Raw genomic sequence first — 6528 nt, 5'->3', positions numbered from 1 at the left:
TTAAAAGTGCTGAACCTGGGATGACTCACCTCCACCGTACAGAATGGAAAAAAACTGAGTACCATAAGAGGGATTTCCTCATTCGGTATGGTAGTGACAATATGGGGATCTACGGCATCTAATAAGACTTTATCACCAACCTTAAGTTGATTTGGAGAGGTATCGAACTCATTTTGGCATAGTTTCGGTTTATCGTGTGTTCTCGGTTTATGTGCTGACCATTCGTTTAGCTCCTCTATCTGTAGCCTTCGTTCTTCATGAATGTGTCCTCTATCATTTCTGAAACATGGCTCATGAACTTCTTTGAAGCTCAATTTCTGCAAAGTCATATTGTCAGTTTTAGTAGATTGGTGTGGACTATTACCTTTAATGTTCGATGTGATGCCAGAATTACGAGCTTGAAGGGTGATCATTTCATCTCCCACACGAAATGTAAGCTCACCTGTGCCAACATCAATAATTGTTTTAGCAGTTGCTAAAAAGGGCCTCCCTAAAATCAAAGTGGTGTTTTTATCCTCCTCTATGTCTAGAACAATGAAATCAACGGGAAATATGAACTGATCTACTTTCACTAGTACATCTTCAATAATACACCTAGGAAATCTTATAGTTTTATCTTCCAATTGAATGCTCATCCTAGTTTGTTTAGGTTTCCCAAGACCTAGTTGCTTAAACATTTTGTAAGGCATGACGTTAATACCAGCCCCTAAATCAGCTAATGCATGATTTATATCTAAACTACCAATTAAGCAAGGAATTGTAAAACTCCCTGGATCTTGCAATTTGTGGGGTAGCTTATTCTGTAGAATAGCTGAGCAAACTGTGTTTAGCTCCACATGCGACACTTCATCCAACTTCCGCTTATTTACTAAAAGCTTTTTTAAAAATTTCATTGCATTCGGCATCTGCGACAGAGCTTCAATAAACGGTAAGTTAATATGTAATTTTTTTAAAAGTTTAAGGAATTTACCGAATTGTTCGTCTGAGCGGTCTTTCCTTGTCGCGTTAGGATATGGGACATGAGGTTTATATTCTTTATTCACCATTTTGTTATGACTTACTGTGACAGCCCTAGTGTGACCCTAGTCGGGAAGTGGTTTCGGGACCACAAAACTGAGTCATAAAAATAATTAATTGCTATATTCTATGCTTATTATGTGTGTACATGAGTATGTGGAAGTTTCATTCTCTAATTTTGCCAATTGCATGAGAAATTATTAAATAGGGATCAATATGAGACATAGTGAAATATGATAGGCTAATTTTAAATGGCTTATTAGTGCATGTTAACACAAAGGTGGACTTGCATGTCAAGTTGCCCAATTTCTTTATAGTGGCCGGACAAGATGGAATGTTGATGGGCAATACATATGTTTAATTAGATATTATAATAAGAAATTGGGTTATTGGAAATAAAATAATGTTAGTAAAAGAAGGAAAAACAAAAAAAAAATGCTCATCTCTCTTCCCCATTGCCGTGACTTGAGAAGAAGAAGGGTGTTCATGTTTTCTTTCTTTTGCAATTGCCATAACTAGAGGAAGGGAAGAAGGAAGATTCGCCAAGGTGGTCCTCTAGATTAAGGTATGTTCAAGGGTATCTTTGGAAGTATATACAACCTTTGGGTGATGAGTCTAAATTCTATCTATCTCATGGTTGGATTTGGGGTTGATGGAGAGTTAGAATTTGGCTAAGGAGCCTAAAATTTTGGTTGATACCTTGATGCTATTAGCATGCTAGTTATATGGATGTGTTAAGTTGCTTGAGATGTTAGCATGAAAGTTGGAATTGTTAAGCTAATTTGTTGGAAGTGCGAATTTAGGACTAAGAAGAGAATGAGTATTCGCTAACATAGTGAAAAGGTAGGTGTTGCCGATTGTTAGATTTAGACCATGGGAGTGGCTATAATGGGCATTAAGATGTAGAACTTAAGAAATGTAGTTATATGTGAATTTACATGATGTTACAAATAGATGTGAAAATATATGCTAGATTAGGAAAATTTGATTAAGTGTTCATGAGATGAAATTAGGTGTTTAAAAGATGTTATAGTTGACATTGTATATATATACATACATTCGCCATCTAATTGAGTATGAAGGTGGTGTTAAATCTAATTGTGATGCCCATTTGGAAGTGTATATATATATATATAAATATACATAAGTATGCCGTTCGTGATGTTACCTTTAATTATGTGTATAATCGACTAAATGGGTAATTAGTGAGCATGGTTGCCGAATATACAAACATACATATGCATGTGTAATTGAGTTATGAATGTTTAGCAAGATGGTTAAACTAGTTGATTTATTGATTAAGCTCAAGGAGTTAAAGGAGGAGAATCAAGCAAGGGAAAGACGAAGGTCATCGAGTAGCCGACTTGGAACTATTTTACCCAACACAAGGTAGGTCACTAAGCATATATTTTGTATTGATTTAAATAGACATAATGTCTATGTAATTATGCCGAAAGGAATGATAAATTTATATACATGTATGTATATGGTGATGAAAGTATTGAATGAAAAGAAAAGAGGTGAGATGTATTGAGTTGTTGATTTCGGCACTAAGTGTGCGGGTATAAACATTTATGATCATGAGATTGGCACTAAGTGTGCGGGTTTAAAATTTGTACAGCACTAAGTGTGCGAGTTTGATTATATAGCACTAAGTGTGCGAGTTGATTATATAGCACTAAGTGTGCGGACTCACTATATGTTTTTGAATCACTATTGACAGTGAGTGTGCGACATTATTGAGTTGATCACGGACAGCGGATCGGGTAAGTACCTTGAGTTCATGGCTAATAGGCGCTATGTTTATATTTGGAGTTGAGCTTGGTAAGTTTTGAACCTATGTGACAATTTTAATTTAAGTCACGTACATAAGAATTATCGTGGAATAAGTGTAAGGTCATTTAGTTGTATGATTGTAACGAAAACAAAATGATGTATAAAAAAGGCCTCAAATATCCTATTGATTAGTATATGGAATGTGAATGTGTAACTTGGTATGAGATTGGATCGAAAGGTCTAAGGAACTATGGTATAGTTCGGTTTGGATGGAGTAATTAGCCTCGTTCCATTTTGTTTCCTCTTGTGATAATGTTATTAATGGATGGTAGTGCATTGCTTATGACTTACTGAGTTATATACTCATTCGGTGTTTGCTTGTCACCTATTTTAGGTTCCTTGGACTCGTCTTTTTGCGTGCTCGGACCGTCATCTAAGTCATCACACCGCTAGCAACTTTTGGTATCTTCTTTTTAGTTGGTCTAGGAGAACATTTCGGCATGTATAGGCTATTATGTTTTGTTGAAATTTGGTATGTAAACTTTAGCCATGCGAAAATGGCATAATGTTCGGTTGGATTTGGTTCTATGATGTTTGGACACAAGTCTTGGTAATTCGGTTTTGGTTGAGTATTGGTTGAGGCCTACTCGATTATTATGCCATATGTCATGGCTGATTATTTTCGGTGTTAAATTCATGATTTGGTAATAGTGTAGTAGGGAGAAGCTCGGTGATGATTAACCTTTGGCATGGCTAGTCATGGTCATAATTTGTAATATGTATGATGAATTATTAGTTAGATCATGAAATAGGCATAGTTTGCTTTAGTAATAGATTCTGACAGCAGCAGTGATGTGAGATTGAAAAATCACTAGAAATAGTAGAAATGAAATTAAATAATGAATAAATTATGTAATCGAAGATTGATGAGTCTATTTCCATATGGAAGAAACGAAACTACCATATGAGCTGTATGTTAGGAGATAATTAAATTCTTGTGAAACAGGGCAAGAGCGATTTCTGGATCCCCTGTTTCGACTTAGAAAATTCACCGTAAATTTTATTGAGATAATTAGAGGTCGTGCCTTATATGTACAGATTCGTTATCGAGTCTAGTTTCATTAGAGAGAAACGACATAGGCATTGAAGCCCTTTACAGGGAGATATTTAAATCGTAAGGTACAGAGGTCAGTGTAGTCAAACCTTGAAACAGGGGAGACTTTAATGAATAAACTGTACTAATTGGCCCAACCAAAAATTCTAAAAAAATTCCCCCATATAGATATATGAGTCTAGTTTCGGAGAAAATTTACGGAATTGGATTTTGAGTTCTAGAACTCAAAATATGATTTTTAAAGCGACTACAATACAGTTAGCCAGCTTGCCTAGAACAAAAAAATAAATAGGGGAAAAAAAAAGAAGTAAGCTCGGTAACACCTCGTATTCGATTTCCGGTAACGGTCACGGGATTGGGGTGTTACATTTGATTGGTATCAGAGCTATGGTTTAGTCGGTTCTAGGACTACCATAGCACGTATGAGTCTAGCTATACATGCCTTAATGTTAATGTTTAAATGTGTGATGACTTCTGACGGTTAAAATTTTTGTTTTGATTAGTAAATGGATCCCGTTGTAGAGACAACCTTGGCGGATGACGTTGAAAGTGTAGCGGCTGTTCCTGCACAAGGGACGTCGCTGTTGAACCTCAGTCATCTGCGAATAATCAAGGTGAGGGGCTAAACAAGCCTTCTTTACCATGATGAATGAGTGGGTCGCATAATATGCCCGAACCAATCCGGCTGTCCAACAATTTCCGAATTTGAATAATCCACCCCAAGAGCCCGTAATGCCATCGATTCTTGATCTGTGAGGTGAGTAAGCCACTTGTAGACTTGATTAGGAAGCGGGCTGAGGAGTTCAGGCCATAGTTCTTGATGATCTTTGAAAGGGCGAGTTACGCTTGATAACACTATTCGGTGTTTGATAAACTGTCATGCACACCGTTGAATGTCTAAAGTGTGCTATATCCTTGTTGCGGGACTCGACCTACTATTGGTGGAGGACCTTGATTTCCATAGTCCCAAACGAGCGAGTTACTTGGGATTTCTTTCAAACGAATTTGAAAGAAATATATTAGTCAACGGTTCATCGATCAAAAGCGTAAGGAATTCTTGGAACTCAAGCAAGGTAGTATGACGATGTCTGAATCTGAACATGAGTTCGTAAGACTCGATCGGTATGCGGGAGTGTGTGGCTGATGAGATTGCTATGTGCAAAAGATTCAAGAAGGATTGAATGAAGATTTAAAGCTACTAGTGGGTATTTTGGAGATAAAAGAATTCGTAACACTAGTTGAACGAGCTGCAAGGCGAAGAACTTGGAAAGGAGAAGAAGAAGGCTGAATTTGAAGCTAGAGACCATCGTAAAAGATCAACGGGTAAAGTTCCATTCTCGGTAAAAGAAGTTCGGGGAGGCACTAATAAATCGAGGATGACGGCGGAATTTCCATTAGAGCACGACCATCGACGGACTCGAGCTACTTGGTAGCTAGTGTGGGCAATAATCGTCAAGAGAAACTGAATGTCCCCAATGCGGAAGACGACACCTAGGTGAATGTTGGGGTAAGTCTACTAACGAGGGCTGTTATGGATGCGGTTCAAGGACCACTTCATTAGAGATTGCACGAGCTTGATGAGAAGAATAAGATGCAAGGTGCAAGACCTAGTGGAATGACAGCTAGAGGGAGATCACCGAGAATTTCAAGGGGTAGGGGTGGTAGTCGAGAGGGGCCTCGACACGATTGTTGTGCCGAGACCCGTACTCTGCTAGAGCATATGCCATTCGCGCACGAGAAGAGGCATCCTCCCCTGACGTCATCACTGGTACCTTCACTCTCTTTGATACTAATGTGATTGCATTGATTGACCCTGGCTCTACTCATTCATATGTATGTGAAACCTTAGCATCCATAGAAGACTCTACCGTTGAGCCCTCTTGAGTTCGTAATTCAGTGTCAAACCCTTTGGGTCAATACGTACTTGTTGATAAAGTGTGTAAGAGATGCCTCTAATAATCTGAGAATCTGTTTTCCGGCCGATTTGATGCTTTTACCGTTTGACGAATTTGATGTTATTCTTGGTATGGATTGGTTGACCATACATGATGCAATGGTGAACGCAAAAGAAAAACCATCGATTTGAGGGTGCAAATGATGAGGTAGTCCGAGTTGAGTCTACCGAGTTGAAGGGGTGCCGATAATATCTTCAATGACCGTTCGAGATATATGAAAATGGGTGTGAAACATACCTTGCGTATGTATTTGATAGCAAAGAGACGGAAAGGAAACTTGAATCGATACAGTGGTTTGTGAGTATTCGGATGTTTTTCCCGAGGAGTTACCGGATTGCCACCGGTTCGAAGGTGGAATTGACATCGAGATTGTACACAGTACCACGCCAATCTCAATAGCCCGTGTCGTATGGCATTAACGGAATTAAAGGAATTGAAAGTTCAATTGCAAGAATTGATGGATAGAGGTTTCGCTCGATCGAGTTTCTCTCCATGGGCGCACCGTATTGTTTGTAAAAAGAAGGATAGAACCATGAGATTGTGCATCGACTATCGTCGGTTGAATAAAGTGACCATAAAGAATAAATACCGTTGCCACGTATTGATGATTTGTTTGATCAATTAAAGGGAGCCTCGGTATTTTCCAAGATGGATTTGAGATCTGGT

The sequence above is a fragment of the Gossypium arboreum genome, chromosome 12, assembly GCF_025698485.1.
Source record: "Gossypium arboreum isolate Shixiya-1 chromosome 12, ASM2569848v2, whole genome shotgun sequence".
NCBI classification, from domain to species: Eukaryota; Viridiplantae; Streptophyta; class Magnoliopsida; order Malvales; family Malvaceae; genus Gossypium; species Gossypium arboreum.
This window is presented reverse-complemented; position numbering follows the sequence as displayed.